Source organism: Myotis davidii, unplaced genomic scaffold (genome assembly GCF_000327345.1).
Source record: "Myotis davidii unplaced genomic scaffold, ASM32734v1 scaffold210, whole genome shotgun sequence".
In the NCBI taxonomy this organism is placed as follows: domain Eukaryota; kingdom Metazoa; phylum Chordata; class Mammalia; order Chiroptera; family Vespertilionidae; genus Myotis; species Myotis davidii.
Genome location: NW_006282396.1, coordinates 819666 through 836727, shown reverse-complemented (window position 1 = coordinate 836727; position 17062 = coordinate 819666). Strand labels below are relative to the sequence as shown.

General features: G+C 41.8%; 1 long non-coding RNA gene across 1 annotated transcript in view; it reads right to left on the bottom strand.

Annotated features, from left to right (window-relative positions):
* Positions 1-1719: 1719 nt before the first annotated feature.
* Positions 1720-17062, bottom strand: part of LOC107181953 — a 26341-nt gene continuing 10998 nt past the window's right edge. The window contains exons 2-4 of the long non-coding RNA XR_001512667.1: positions 14447-14452; positions 9793-9799; positions 1720-1802 (exon numbers count right to left, since the gene is read on the bottom strand). This is a non-coding gene — a long non-coding RNA (uncharacterized LOC107181953). The remainder of the gene's footprint in view (positions 1803-9792; positions 9800-14446; positions 14453-17062) is intronic.

Genomic DNA, 17062 nt, shown 5'->3' with positions numbered 1-17062 from the left:
CCCCATAAAACATCTGCAGTTTATTTTAATCAAAGAATACATTTCTATTGGCCAAAGTCACTGATATGGTAGTTATTGTTTGCAGTAATTCAGCAATAACTGTTACAGACAGATGGGTGGGTGGGTGGATGGATGGATGGATGGATGGATGGATGGATGGATGGATGGATGAATATAGAAATGGAATGATACATGGACAAATACATATATCGATACAAAAAAATAGGTACATAGCCTTAGGCAGTTTACTCAGTGGATAAAGCATCAGCCTATGGACTGAAGGATCCCAGGTTAGATTTCAGTCAAGGGCACAATACATGTTGTGGGCTCAATCCCCAATGTGGGGCATGCAGGAAGCAGCCAATCAATGATTCTCTTTCATCATTGATGCTTCTAACTTTCTCTCCCTCTCCCTTTCTTTCTAAAATCAATAAAAATATTTTTTAAAAAAATAGGTAGATAGATACATAGACAGATTAAATTATAATGACCAATAAAAGACTAACTGGATGATACAGTTTCTGCAGGGTGGCAGGGTGGAGTCACTGTGAGGAGGAACATCAACCAGTACACGAAATATCCACTTCAGGAGAGAAGAGAGAAGCAATGAGTCAGAAAGCAGTGCTTCTGGATACAGGATAACAGAAAACTCTTAAATAATTATGGTTTGGGGGCTTAATTGGTGGGGTGAGTTTTCTGGTTTTTATTCTGGGGGATTTTTTGCATAATAAATCCAGTCAACCATTCAGTGCCAGAATTTCCAAAGTTATGTAGGTTTCTCCCTCATAGTCAGAAGCGGACTGCTATATCACCAACCATCATCGCCTTTGTCATCCAGGTAGGAAGAAGGAGAAAAGGGAAGGGGTAGTGCCTGGAATAAGAAAGTCTGACTGTGAACTGAATATCCACATGAAAAAATATGAAGCTGGTCCCTTGCCTTACACCATATGCAAAAACTAACTCAAGATGCATCAAACACCTAGATGCAGGAGCTAAAATTATAAAACTCTTAGGCTCTAGCTGGTTTGGCTCAGTGGATAGAGTGTCAGCCCACAGACTGAAGGGTCCGAGGTTCAATTCCGGTCAAGAGCAACCAATCAATGTGTCTCTCTCACGTTGATGTTTCTCTCTGTCTCTTTTCCTCCTTTCCACTCTCTCTAAAAATCAATAGAAAAATATACTCAGTTGAGAATTAACAAAAAAAGGAAGAAAGAAAGAAAGATATATGGCTATGAAAATGCAACAATATAAAAACAAATAATCCAGTTAAAAATTGGCAAAGGAACTAAATAGACATTTATCCAAAGATATAAAAGTATCCAATAAACGCATGAGAAGAAGCTCAACATACCATTCTTAAGGGGAAATGCAAAGCAAAACCACAATGAGATACCACTTCACACCCACTAGGATGCCTGTAATAAAAAAGGCACACAGTAATAAGTGTTTGCAATGATGCAGAGAAATCAGCACCCTCACATGTTTCTGGTTGGAATGTAAAATGGTGCAGTTGGTTTGGGAAACTTTTTGGCAGTTCTCAAAAAGTTTAGCATATGCACCAGAAAGTCCACTCTAGGTCCAAGAGAAATAAAAGCAACGTCACACAAAACCTGACACACACATGTTCATAGAGTAATAACAGAAAGTGTAAACAACCCAAATACCCATCAACTGATGAGTGGATAAATAAAACTTGCTATATTCCTATAATATAATATTATTCAGCCATAAAAACATGTGAAGTACTAATGCATGCTACAATATGGGTGGTCCTTAAAAATATTATGCTAAGTAAAACAAGCCTTACACAAGAGGCCACATGTTATATCTTCCATTTATATGAAATGTCCAGAATGGGCATATGCATGACAACAGAAAGTAAACTATAGTTTGCCAGGATATGAGAGAAGAGAAATAGGAAGGAACTGCTAATGAGTAGGAAGTTTCTTTTTAGGGTGATGAAAATATTCTAAAATTAAATACTGCTGGGGGTTACAAAACTGTGAAAATATTAAGTCATTGAATTGTACACTTTAAATGGATGAATTGCACGGGATGTGAATTATACCCCAATAAAACCATTAAAATCAAAATATACAAACTAAAAAAAAAAAAAAACGAAGAAGGAATGAAAACAACAATAAACTCCCCTAGGAGCCCCAAAGCAGAATTGTTCCCCAGTCTCATTGGCATAACTGGTTTTACAAGTAGACGAAAGCACCTTTCTGGGATGATGACTTCAGGGGCCCTGGAAAAGTCTCTATGTCACCCACAAACACTGCCCAGGACAACTCAGCATTACCTGTAACGAGAAAGACAAAGACCCAGGCTTAGAAGTGAATCAGGCCCTGGTTTTCATTGCAATCCTGCTGCTGTGGAGAAATTCACATCCTCTCATTAGTCTCTGGAACATGCTGTCAGGACTCAGCCCATTTCCCTATCTGATCCCCTTCCATTTTTGTGCAGACAGCCTATGATGTCTTCCTTCTCAAAGGCCTGTCAAAGCTGTCCTCAGGCTGTCAGGGCCCAGAGAGCCTGAGGATGCTCCCAACCTTTGCCCAGTGACTGATGGTACAGGGTATAAATGCTGTAGTCACCTACCCGCCTTGAAGGCATCTCTGAATTAAGATCCAGAGCTTTGTATTAAGACCAAGAGAATTTGCCCTAACTGGTTTGGCACAGTGGCTAGAGCGTCAGCCTGCAGACTGAAAGGTCCCACGTTCTATTCAAGGGCATGTACCTTGGTTGGGGGCACATCCCCAGTAGGGGGTGTGCAGGGGGCGGCTGGTCGATGTTTCTCTCTCATCAATATTTCTAGCTTTCTATGCCTCTCCCTTCCTCTCTAAAAAATCAATAAAGTGTATTTTTTTAAAAAGACCAAGATAATTCTAATCAAGATTTAAGAGCTTCCTGTGTTTCTGAGCCAAAGCTAAGCACCTTTGCTTGACTTCCTGCCCTTCTCTGTCCCAATTTCCCCTCCCACCTAGGAATATTTTCTAGCATCCCTTCCCCATGAACCTTCATCTCAGAGTCTGCTTCTAAGCTAGCCCCAGTTGCCTTTCCTACGAAACGACGATTATAAGGATAACAAGAAAAAAGCTCTATGATAACAACACGGTAGGTCCTCGATAGAGATTCTTCTCTGACTTCCAGCATCCTCACCAGTGAGAACATTTCTGTCCTTCACTGACTTCCTATAGACTGCGAACAGAAAGACCACGGGAAAATGAAGGATATAGTGGAATGAGTGAGTGAATAAATGGGCACCACTGGGAAAAGGAAACCTTGGATCCGGCATAGCATAATGGTTGGGAGTGCAGACTCAGGAAAGCCAACCTAAGTTTGAATCTCAACTATTCCAGCTACCCGGGCACATGATTTCTCTGAGACTCAATTCTCCCCTCTGTAAAATGGGGATTATAATAGTACAGCTCATTAAATTAGAGGATTAAATGAGACCATGAATTGACAGCACCTAGCCTAAGGAAAACTTAGCTGTTGCAATTGTGGTGGTAGTGGTGGTAGCTTGTATTATAGTTGTAGTAGCAGCAGTAGCAAAAGTAATCTGAGGGCACCAAAACAAACTTTACTGGCTTCACAATTTTGCCACAATTGACGTTAGATCCAATTTGACAACCAGGCTAAATTCCAAGCACCTTACAGGAGCTGCGGTTTTCAATTTCATTCCAAAGGATGAAACCCTGCACCTCATGTTGAGGCTGGAAGGCTTTTGCCTGGTGACAGAAGGGACTAGGCTTCTGTTTCAGGCAGGTGACATGAGGCAGAGATTTTAATCAGCCCCCAAGGGGTCTTCCTAACACCAACCAGGCTTCTGCTACTGGGAGAAGCACCGAGGCTGTCAAACCGACACTTTGCTGAGCAGGGAAGCCTCATAAAATAGTATAGAGTGTGTATGTGTGTGTGTATATGTATATGTACTTGTTTTTCATTTTAAAGGGATGGAAAATGAGTGGCAGTAGGACTCAGAGAGACATAAATTATACAGTGTGGCTTGTCAGCCGGCAAGCACAATGAGACAGAAGAAGTTTGAGAAGTCAGTGAACTCACAGCTCAGACACAGCTCCCTGGGAGGGCACGCTGTGGGCATGAGTGCTACAAAGGGCATCCCAGAAAGTGGCGTACACCTCCCCCGTCTGAAGCAACTTTCCTGGGCAACCAGAGACAAGCTTCAGTGGACCTGGGTAAAGAGAGGGACTTCAGACCTTCTGACTCAGGTTCAGTTCAAGGAGTCTATTCTCCCCCAAGAGCCAGAGGGATCCTTTTCCAACCAATACCAGTTCATGTCACACCCCTACTCAAAAATCCTCTAGTGGCTCCCATCACACATTGTATGAATCCAAAATTCTTACCATGACAGGGAAGCCCCGGCATAATCTGGCCCCTGGATCCTTAGTTTACCTCATTTCCTGCCCCTCCTCGCCTCAGGACTGGACTGCAGCCCACTACCCTCGTCTGTCTTCCTCAAATTTGCCACGTACACACCCTCTCCAGGACCTTTGCTTCTGTTGTACCCTCGGCCAGGAATGCTTCCTGTCCCCCTCCCCAGGTACCTCTGAGGCTTGCTCCTTCTTGCATTCAAATCTCTGCTCCAGTGTTATCTCCTCAAAGCAGCTTGCTACCCAACATATAATGAATGTATTTGTGTGTGTGTTAGTAGCCTTTCTTACCCTAGACAGTACGTTCTATAAGGACAAGGACTTTGTTGTATCCCCTGTGCCTGGAGCTGAGTCTGACATTAGTCGGCACTCGGTATTTGTTTAATGAATAGGTGATTGAATGAATTAATTCACTGAGTGCATGTTACATACCAGGCAACTGTGTTCGACAATAGAATTCCACAGATAAAGGACCTTAGAATCCAGATCTACAGTGTCTACAAGTTCACAGGTAGCTATTGAGATCCTGGAAAGGTGATCATCCAAACAAAGATGTGTAGTAAGTGTAAAATATACACTAGATTTTGAAGACTTGGTATGAGAAGAGAATGTAAATTGCCCCAATAATTTTCTATATTGACTACATTTTGACATGAAAATATTTTGGATATATTGGGTTAAATGAAATATATGATTAAAATTAATGCCAGCCATTTCCTTACACTTTTTAAAATGTGGCTGCCAGAATATTTTAAATTACATATTTAATTTGCATTTAGAGCTTGCATTATATTTCTACTAAGCAGAGATGGTTCAAGGGGAGTGGTGACTAGTAAATGGGTTATGTCCAAATAGTATGGGTTAAGAAAGAAAATAAAAAGGTTTTTTTAATTGTCAACAAGATGATATAGGCAGCTTAAGTGAGAGACAGTGTGAACAACCTAGGTCTTCAAAGCCTGCTGGGGGAACTGATATATTACATGTGTTTATAAAGCAACTCTACTCAATTGAGTGTCCACCAAATCACCTGGGGGATATTGTCAACGTGCCGATTCTGACGTAGGTCTGGGACGGGACCTGAGATTCTGTGTTTCTTACAAGACCCCAAGGTTTTGTGGACCACACTCTGAGCAGAGAAGCTCCAAAGGTCTGTTTAGAGTTGGCCAGGGGGCCTTTTCCAGGACGGATGGAAAAGACTTCGGATCATCAGAAGCCTCAGCCAAGCTCTTCCAGCATCTCCCTGCTGCTTGTGGCAGGGTCCAATTTCTCAGCTGCTAACGCTGCATTTCAAAAATTCCTCACCGTCCAAAGCTGCTGCCCTGCCGTGGATGCCTAGAGGAAACGAATCAGCAAAAGTCGATTTGGGAATTCATATGATGTGTAATTTACTAAGACACTGCCAAACAGCTACCCAGAGCTACACTGCTCATGTTGAGCCTGGGACTTGGACTGCCATAGCTTCTCCCAAAGTCAGCACCCTCCATTCAATACCTCTACCCTCTCTCTCCAGATTCACATTCTGCACTCTGGGGTTCCCTGGGGAGGAAAAATAGGGCACTTAGGGTCTAGTTAGCCAATGACTTAATCTAAGTAGTTATCTTGCAACTCACCTGCTTTCCCATCAATAGGCGGAATGCCAGGCAGGCTTAGGGGATTGTAGGCTTGTCACCACAAAGGGTGTTCAGGGTCTCAGGCAGGCATTTATGTTCAGATTATCACATATAACATATTTGGAACTCAGTAAATTACAAGGCAGAGAAATATATCTCAGAGAAGGGCTGTAGGAGAAAGATATGTAAAAGTGGATGTACATGTGCCAGGGAGTGGGCTGCTGGTGACATGGTAAGCACGCAGTGTGAGAGCAGAAAATAATACGGGGAACAGTGAAGAAAGGTAATGCAAAGGCATAGAAGTCCCATTAAGGTGCATGAACTTTATCCTGAGGGCAAGAGGAGCTGATGTCATAAAATAACAGGGAAAGAAATGATTTGGGAGGGACCACCCTGGAAGCGGAGTGAAGGGAGGATTTAGGATCAGCAGAACCAGACACAGGACCAGTTAGCAGCTTCTTACATCATTCTGGCAACAGAAGATAGAGACCTGAACTTGGAGGACTTCAAGAAACTTTAAAGAAATTGAGTCAACAGGACTTGGAGACTGAGAGCGAGGAAATGTGCAGAGAGAGGAATGCAGGCTGATTCTCTGGTTTTTAGCTCAGGTAAAAAGACAGATGGCAGTGCTATAAACAGAGACCATACACACACACACACACACACACACACACACACACACACCCCAAAGTTAGTGTTCTTGGGCTTGGGCTTGGAGAGAAAGATGAGCAGTTCACTGTGGGACATGATGCATTGCAAGTGCCTAGAGAATAACCAAGTTCACTGTTGCAGCAAAGTCTTGGATACATGAATCTAAAACTCAGGAGAAGTCACAGCTCGAGACAGATTTGAGAGTCATCCAACACAGGTGGACATTATAATCATGAGAGGAGATAACACTGCCCAGGGATAGCACACAGAAAAAGGAAGGCTATGAGCAAAGACCAAGGCTGAGGAGGAGAAGAAAGGTAACTGGAATGAAGTGAGGCACAGGCACCACCAAGAGAAAATATTGATAAGGAATGAAGAAGGGCTTCAAGGCCTAGGGGCGGTTAACATCATCAAATGCAGGATCCACCAAGTAGGAATAGCAGAAGTCCATTAGATTAGGTTGTCAGGTCATCAGGGACCTGTTCAATAGCTATCTCAATAGAATATCGGTGTCAGGAGTCAAATTACAGGAAATTAATGAATAATGAAAAATAAAAAATAAAGAAAGTAAATGTATTCAGTCCATAGAAGCACTATTTGAGGGAAGGATGGAACAGAACAGCGACTCAAAGAAGACATAGTTCATGAGAGGGTTTGAATCCTTTCCCCCTTATTTTTGGTTGTTTGTTTTAGAATGAACGCACATTCACTTAAATGGAAGAAATCTGAGTTTGAAAGAATATGTAAATTCTGGGGCTAGGGCAGCCATGGGCAAACTACGGCCCGGGCCAGATCCGCCCTGTTTGAAATGAATAAAACTAAAAAAAAAAAAAAAGACCGTACCCTTTTATGTAATGATGTTTTCTTTGAATTTATATTAGTTCACACAAACACTCCATCCATGCTTTTGTTCCAGCCCTCCGGTCCTGCTTAAGAACCCATTGTGGCCCTCGAGTCAAAAAGTTTGCCCACCCCTGGGCTAGGTGTCTGGCATCTGGGAGAGAACTTTTGATCCATAGTTATAACATACAAACACACACACCAGCATATCACATAGTGATAACATACATACTCATGCACACACACACTACACACACACACACACACCTTAAAGTCATCGCAGTAATATATACACATCAAAGTTATCTCACAGGGTGATAACACACATACACATCAAAATTAGTTTTGGACTATAATCTTAAAGTCCATGCATTTATATCCCAAGTTTGAACTCTAATAGGATAGCTTAGATTATTTGATCAGAAAATCAAACACCCAGGTTAGAGTCCTGGCTCTTCTTTCAAATGGTCGTGTGGCCTTTTCATCACTTTGTTCTTCTGAGATTCTGTAACCTTACCTGAAAAATTAGAGAGCTGAACTGGATTAGGAGTGACATCTTAAACACCAGCTCTGATGGGTTACACAGGCTGCTCAGCCTGCTGCGTTGAAAGGTTTCTGAGGCTATGTCTAAGTTTAGCAAGCAAGACTATTATAACAGACCAGCAATGTCTGCCATGAGCAGGAAAATAGTAGTGCTGAGTGTTTATCATTTCTCAACCCCTCAATTAGAGCATACTATGATTCATTACGTGCATTATCATCCTAACATACATTATGACTTTGGCCCAGTAAAATGCCCTATAGTCATTTTTACCACTTAGTTAGTCCAAATCCCTCCCCCGCATTTTTTAACCAAGGGAATGAATGATTCTGAGATCGCTCCTTCTGTGATTCTATTCAGAAATTAGATCTGTTTTCCTGTTTAGATTTCTATAGGCTTCTATAACAGCCATACCATTTATGAAATAAATCATTGGTTGTACAATCTGCCTTCAGAAATTTGTAAATGCATTGATTACTGACTATAGGAGATAGAGTCTAGAATATCTTTATTGTGACAAAACTTCTTTTCAAGCCAGATCTACTGATCCTTCCTTGCTAGATTCAAATGGCATACTTAGAGCATTGCTAATACCCAAGTGAGGGATCCCATGCCCTGTTCCCTACATCAAGGTCCATTGCTCTACATTAATGCAGGTGCCATCACAGAAGTGTGTGATAGCTTGTTCTCTACAGCACAGTGATGGAAGATTCCCTCCTCTCTCAGCCATCCCCAAACGCCCATCTGCCTGTCCCCTCGGGAGGAGAGTAGGCAATCTCTGTCTGTCTGTGAACATCGCTTCCGACCCATTTGTTCCTTTAGCTCCTGGAGAAACTCCACTGACCTGTGTGCTTCTCCTCCATTGCCTCTCTTTGATATCTTTCTTCTCTCTAGTCATTTCCATCTCATTGCTCTTTTCAGCATTTGGAGACTCTCAGGCGAGTTCTCCGTATTACTGATGCAATTATCCACGGGGTCTACTGGGCTATTCCTAACCCACTACAGGATTCTGCCAACTCATTTTTTTTTTTATTTCAAAGCCATTATTCTTATTTGTCTGGCTTCTTTTTTTGATTTTTCACCTTCCTGTAAGCAGCCTTACTTTTGATATTTATTGTCTTATCTCATCTTTAATCTCGTGTTTCATGGAATCCAGGCTTAATGGAATTATATTGAAAGGCCAAGCAGATGCTGCTGTAAATTACTTTTGTTTCCTGCAGTAAATCTTTTTTCAAGTATGTCCTTCCCTTGCCTGCTATGAGCTCTGTTCTTCTTTTATGCGTCAAAGAGTTCTCAGAGGCCTCACACTGATATGTGTGGATTGTTCCTCCAGTCTATCCATGCTCAAAAATGAGAATTCTACTACACAGGCCTGCAGTCTTCAGAAATGGGCATAATTAAGATCTACAAACCAGATGCTTTCTCAGTTTCAAAGGAAGCCCCCACTTTAATAGGAGCAACCGGGATGAGCTATATAATTTCCAAAGTGTAAATGCAGGGCCCCTTGTTCAAAAATTATTAAGTTCAAGATGATGACGGCAACATGTTAATCCAACTATAAGGCCCTTCTGAGGGAGGGACCCTGTGCTGCTGTTGCAAAGGCCATATACCCTTGAGGACCAGCCTGTGAGGTTAGGGCATGGCCTCCACCATCCAAACCAGGGTACTGGACGACCAAGTAGTTCTTATCAGGAAGTCTCTGTAAACTGGTGTCTGTAAAATGATTTTCAAATCTTAGCGCTGCCCCCCCAACACACACACTCACCTAAGAAGTATAAAAGGGTTGAATGGTAGTGGCTGAAGAGTGAGGATTTCTCTAGAGCAAGGTATGAGTGTGCTGTGAGAAGCCCCCTCCTCAGTGAGTGTGGCATTAGGGAGATCTCTTGAAGAGGTGTGGACAGGGAGGAGATGTGAGCAGCAGTGAGGGAGCTGCTGCAACCTCATGATCTTGAATGTCTGCTGAAGAGAGACCTCTTGTTGGGTCTTTAGATTAAGCACCAGTTGCCTTTTTCATGATCCAGCATCACAAAGGGAGCTGGAGGGAGCAGGGCCTCTAGCAACTTCCCTCAATTTGGTCCACCCTCAGGTCCCGGTGCTAGGCCTGGGGAGATGTACCTGCTGCCTCAGGACACCCTCCCAGGCCCCTGCCACTGCCTCAGCAGGGCTGACACACCTTCCTGTCCCATTTCCCACCACCTGCAAGCCTTCCACTGCAGGAACAGCTTCCACAAATTCTGTGCCTACAGGTTGGAGGGGAGGGTGCTGCTGTCCACACTGAGTGTAAGCTGCAGAGACTGGGCACCACTGGGGAGTCCCCACTCAGGGTGACCTGAGCCCTTTGTGCACCAACAAATCTCTTTCACTCTCTGCCCCTCAGCCTGTCCCTCCCTCCAGCCCCAGCCCCTTCTGCTCTGAGCCACTGCCCACCAGCAAGCTTCAGGGAGGGCACCAGATCATCTAAAAAGCATTTCAAACAGTGATGCCCGGGCTGCACCCAGACCCACTGCATCCGAACAACCAGGGAGCGAGGCTCAGACATCTGGGCTTTTCATTACTCTCCAGGCAATTCTAACGTGCAGGCTGACTCACAGGCTGTTCCATATTTTGCTCAATTCAGCCTCATCTTGCAGAAATTTCTCATAGCCTTTGGCATGTGGGTGACAATGTTTCCTATTTTTCAGTGCTGACAGGGATTTTTCTCATATTATTATATTGAGATCAATTCAGATTTGTCTGCAAGTCAAGGAAGCCTCTCCTAACTGTCAGCGTTAGGAAATAACTGTGTGACCGAAGGGAAATATGAAATCTTCCTCCGCAGAGCTTGGAAAAACAAGCCAGAGTCGCCTCATTTTCTGCAGCTGTTTGGGGGGACAGTTACTGGGCTCAGGTCCCTTCTCAGGCTGTGGATTTACACTGGAACCCTAATCAAGCACAGAAATAAGAGTCCCTCCATCATTAGGAATTCCCCAGGGGCAATCCTTCCTTAGTGAAGGGGTAGAAATGAAGGATGATCCCTATGTACAATGAGTAAACAAATCCAGACACCTTGGTGATCCAAATTCCTCATCTCTCCGTAATTGCAATATTTTATTGATGTTTGAATTTGAAAAATGCATTGTTTACTGCAAGAAAATGTAGAACTTCCCCCAGAGAAATCAAATCGATCTTGATGTCTATCCCATGCAAATTTAAATATTAAAATGCAAAGATCACAGAATGTGTTGGATTACATTCAGGCTCTAACTTGTCTCTGTCCATTACCCTAAGCATCAGCAATTATTGTCACTTTGTGCCTTAATAAGCTGGCACATTTGTCTACTCTTTAGGCAACTGAGCATGCATTTCCTCAAGGATTTTGTTCACCTTCATTTACCTTCAGAGCTTGGAATGGAAATCGCACCATCTCAAATATCTGGCTTCCTCGCGCAGACCTTCTCTACCCCAAGTACAGCAAGCAGATTGCTTTGTTCCCTTGCCGTCCTGAGCACTATCCAGGTGCTGAACACAAGAGGCCGTGAATAAATGATGAGACCAAGTTTTAGCTTAGAGCTTGCTGTGTTCCATTTGCATAGCTATAATGTCAGATTCATTATTCATGAGCATATGCTCCAATGGCCCTCCCCTTATAGCACAATCCTCCACTGCCTCTCACTCCCAGATGTGTAAGATGAACCACCTCTCCTGCAGCTTGGAGCAATTTGTCCTTTCCAAGCGCACAGAGGAATGATAGCCCTATTTTTTATGCAAGTGTGGATTCTTAGATGCATAACATTTACAACCTAACATAAAATAAAACTGAAGGTTTTGATACTGAAAGTCATAAGCATATTGGGTCAACAAAAACAACAACACAAAACTAAGGAGCGGGGACTCCCTTTAGAATTACGGTGGAGGAAAGGATTGGCCTGCTCATAAACAGAAGTAAGCTATGATGGTGTATTGTAAGCAGCATGCTGGGAAGTCTTTCCTAATTTAAAAAAAAAAAAATCTGCCCTAGACAGTGCTTCTCATGCCTGGGACTCCACTACTAAAAATTGTCAGGAAACATTGTCACTTATAGAAGGAAAATAATCTTGAGAAGAATGACATTCTGGACACTGATTTACTTCAGCAGATCACTATCCTCTCTGTTTATAAGACTAGTCCACTCTTATGTGGCACTTCCTATGTGCCAGGCTTTATTGTTCTAAGTGCCTTCCACATACTAAATCATGTGATACTTAAATAACCCTAGGATGTAGATCATCATCATCATCATCATCATCATCAAAATCAACATCATCCCACCACCATCTTTATTTTTCAGATGTAGAAAGTAAAACATAGAAAGCCTGGGGAACTTAGCCAAAGATACATGAAAGAGTCAGGATTTGAATGCACGTAGCCCAATTCCAGAATCTGAATGTAAGCACTATCTACTTCTCTCATATGTTTAGCACATAATTGGTTTCTCTCATGGCCTTCAGGGGGCACCATATATGTAAAGGGCCTCTTTCTGGATGTCTGGAGATAACAGAGACAGTGGAAAAATTTCTAAAAATAAGAAATGGAAAAACATGCTGGGTGGTTCAGGGGACAAAGCACTGTTTACTCTTGTATGTGATCTGCCCTCCAACCCTATGACCTTTGTCCTCATCTCCTACCTGTCTCTCCTTAACTTCTCTTCTGACCACTCTGGCCTCCCTGGAGGAACTTGATGCACCATAAATGTTCCCACTTCAAACCCTTCATGCTCACTGTTCTCTTTTCTTGGAATGCTCAGAGGTCTCCATCAATCCCTCCTTTACCTCTTTCAATTGTCACCCCATCAGAGAATTCTTGTCTAACCACCCAATAGAAGATAGCGCCAGACCATCTCACTCTCTAATCCATCATCCTCTGTCCCCTTTCCCTGTTACAATTTTCTTCACAGTGCTTATCACCATCTGACATGCACATTTACTCATTTATTTGCATATTCGCTAACCCCTACTACAATGCCTCTGCAATGTGAGCTTCATGAGAGAAAGAACTTTTTGTTTACTTGGTTCACTGATGTATTCCCAGCACCTAGAACTATGCCTTCTACATTAGAAGCTCACTACACATTCATTAAATGAATGGATGGATGACTCTGAGCTACTTACCTTACAATTCTTCCAAAGCTTTATCTCCAACTGAAAGATAAAACTTGAGATACATTATAGGTCTGCCATGTTATATCTGGTTATATACATCTAAGGCAATAATTTAACAAGGCCCAGTGACAAATCACTGGTCTCCTTAGTAGTGATGTTTAGACCAGATACATTTTTAGATGGAAACAATATAAATATGATTATTGCACAAGTACAAATCTTTTGGCAGAGATGCTGGTGTGTTGTCCCTGGTACAGATCTTGGAAGCATTAGACATGCACCCTATGGGAAATAAAAGTAAATATATATATATTGGATGTTGCAAAAGTCAAAGTCTTACAGTTAAATGTGGGTTCAAGTCTGGGTCTCCTGCTCATTGTTATATGTCTTTTGGCAAATTAATTAACTTCACTGGGCTTCATTTTTCTCATCTATAAAATGGGAATGCATAGCAATCTGGCAACATTGACCTTGCAGAGCTATTGGGAAGATCAATATAGGTGCAAGTGTTTAGCACATAATTGGTTTCCTATAATTTCTCTAAGTCTTAAACAAAGTTGGCATGATTTAGTGCAAGGTTGGAAGCATAGAGCAATCAACAAGACTTTATTTAAAAGAAAAAAATGAAAACATAACATTCACAAGATCTCTAATCAAGTATAACCAATCTTCTTTGTTTCTAACAGCTCCCATAGTTCTACTTTATTAACTTACTTAACAAATCATTATCAAAATTAATTTATTTACTGGGCTCTCACAAAATGCCAGGTATCACCATGTAGGAGTTGTGTCTTACTATCTCTCTTTTATAATTAATACCTATGGTTAAAGATACCTTTACTGGTCTTCCCTTTCCCAGATGCAAATGTAGAATGAGAAAATATTATCAGTACTTAAGATGCGCTGGGTTGGGGATATTGTATAGTGAGACAAACAACTAAAACTACCTTGAGAAATACTTCTTTTAGTATTAGAATAAATCTATGGATAGCAAAGGGTAGATAATGCAGCTGCGGCATAGAGCAGACATGAAATGATTAGTTTGGGCCCAGAGTCATTTGTTCTTTTAGTTTATGTCTAATCACTGTCTACTTCTCTCATGGGACCATTAATTTCCACATGCATGGCCTCAAGTCGAAGAAGAAACGTTGCATGCCGTAAAGTCTTATTTTATTATTAATTAGCTCTCTCCAGGCTCAGTGGATGCTCCATGTCTTTCTGTTTCTGTTGGGGAACAGACTGTCTCAGAGCTGTTATTTAACAGCCCTTTAATGGCAGAACTGCATGAACAAAGGACTCACATTCATTTCATTTCAAGTGGAGAGCTGCTCCAAACAACTCCAGGAAGGGGTCCCTGAAAATCACAACAGAGGTAATAGGGGACATGACACTTGCATTACACAGCACTTTTTCCCCTTCTAAGTGCTATAGATAGTATCTCATCTAGGGAGGCGAGTCAGGGATGTGTCTTGCCTCTCCCTGAACAACTCTAAGTCTGGGAGGCACTGGGGATGGTCTATGAAGTCCAATCCTTGTCCCAGACCTTATAACTAAATGGAGACAGAGTTGAAACTAGATTGCAAGCTTTTCAATCCTTGTCAATTGCTCTTTTCACAAGATCCTTCCCTCTTTCACCCATATTCTTTGGTCCACATGTTGAGCTTTTGTGATCTGTCTCTGTCAGAGGTGGCCAAAAATTTTATAGGCCAGGTTTCTTTGAGTGACACCTCTTTGATGTGGTATAACTGTGAATCACACAGAGCAAAATTGTTTCTAAGAGAATCCCTGAAGGAAGTAGGAATTATTCAGTCTCATAACTATTATGGCTCTTGCTTGTATGGTGGGAAAAGTGAAACACGGTCTGAAGGAACTGGTAAAATTGTGGTTGGAGAAATTGTGGTGTCCCTTTCCCCACTGGGTGCTGGGGGTGGAGTCCTTATGATATCTCGAGAGAAAGAATTTCCCGAGGCTTGCATGGGAGAGTAAATAATTTTTATTTGCGTGGATTTACATTTCTGCATTTCCAAAGTCCCATTTTCTTTACAGAAGTGCAGCTGGGATTTCAGTAAAACTAAAAGCAACGCCAGTGTCCAGAGTTTCTGTTCCATTTCTCAGCTGTGTCCACTTCAGCTTCAGCATAGTTACAGTCCATTAGTCCATTGTGTGTGGGGGTCCGTCGGCCATGTGGGCCAATATAGGAGAGCACATCCTGAGCAATAAGAGTCCTAAGAGTATAAGAGGAACCAAGAGCACAAGAGGGAAAACTTCTTTGTTTAGGAGATTAAATATCCCAAATTCCACACCATGGCAGGGGCCATGGCCATGACCTGTTCCCGGGTATGACTGACAGACAAGTCCCTTCCTGACATCACCCCAACTTTACTGAGCATACATCTGTTCTCCTCCCTGTCCCGTCCCTTCCTCCAGCAATCTACAGGGAATAGACCAGTGGCTCCCTGGAGAGTGTAAAGCTTTAGTTTCCTGGTGAAGCTGCCCAAATGACATGCCTATAATATTTGGACTTCATTTATTCCTTTCCTATTATTAATAACTTGGTTAATTGCAATGGTATCAAAATGTTTTTCATAAAGTAAGTGAAGAGTCAACCAATTACTGTAAAAGAGTAGTCTATTGGTTCTACCTAAAAGGCAATAATACTTCTTGATTATAAACATTTTTTTAATTAAAATTTTGGAACTCATATTGTTAACAGAAGACAGCAAGACCCAGGGAGTCAGTTGCTTTGATGGAAATAAATTTCATACAATCTCATGAAACCCAACAAAAGGAAAAGGAAGAAAAAAGAATACCCCACGATTTCTAGTGGATTTTCACCTAGAGAAAGAGCTGCGCTTTTTTTTTTTTTGCTCTTTTTAGAAAATAAAAACAACACATTTTCATTACCATCAAATTTGTAACAAGTTTTACTGTCCAAAACAATGAAGCAATGTGAACTATCTCAGAGAAATGACTGATTTACAATTAAAAAAAAACACAACTTTTCATTAAGGGGAAATGGGTCTAAATTGTCAATAAATCTAAAAACAAAATAGTTTTAACTATCATGTTATTTCAAATATATTACAGACAAATTGGAATTAACAACCATATCTTTTTGCATGGTTGGTTTAATGAATGAATGAGTCATTTATAATGAGCAGCACTCCTGGGCATTAAAAACAATCTTGTTTGAATTTTTTTAAGGTTACTTTCTTCTTTTATTGGGAAGCATCCACAGGTCACATCACAGGGTGGAAAGCAGCCTGATGCCGCTTGGCAAGATCCAGGACAATGGCAGGCAGAGCCAGGGATACTCACAAAGGTGAGGGAAAGTTGGCCTGACTGGGAATCTAACCGGCACTCCTTTGGTGCACAGAATGTCGCCCATCCAAATGAGCCACTCTGGCCAAGGTGTTTACATTTTTTAAAAATTTATTTTCTTAGTAAACAAATCCCCTCCTCATTATCCCTACTATCACCATAAAAAGAGAAAACATGTTGACACTTGATATTTTCTCAGTAGTCCTTTATTTCTAACACCAATAGAATTATCTCTGAATCTTACTTCTAGAGCATAAGTCAACAATATTGAACAGTATATGAATTTAATTCTATAAAAGTTTCAGTTCTCAGAAAGTAAAGCTCTGAAGAAGTCACCAATAGTCTCTAGCACCTGAAGACCTAGTGTATATACCTATGACGTTCATTCACAAGGGTCCAAACGTACTCTGGCTTCTTGGAGCACTTGCTCTTGGGACGCTCCTTCTAGGAACCTAGCTACTATACTGAGGGAAGCCCAAAGCACAGGGGATGTCATGAGAGGTGCTCCAGTCTACAACCCCAGATGAGCTGCCAGCTGAGTTCTCAGCAACAGCCAGCATCAACTGACAGACACATAAATGAGCA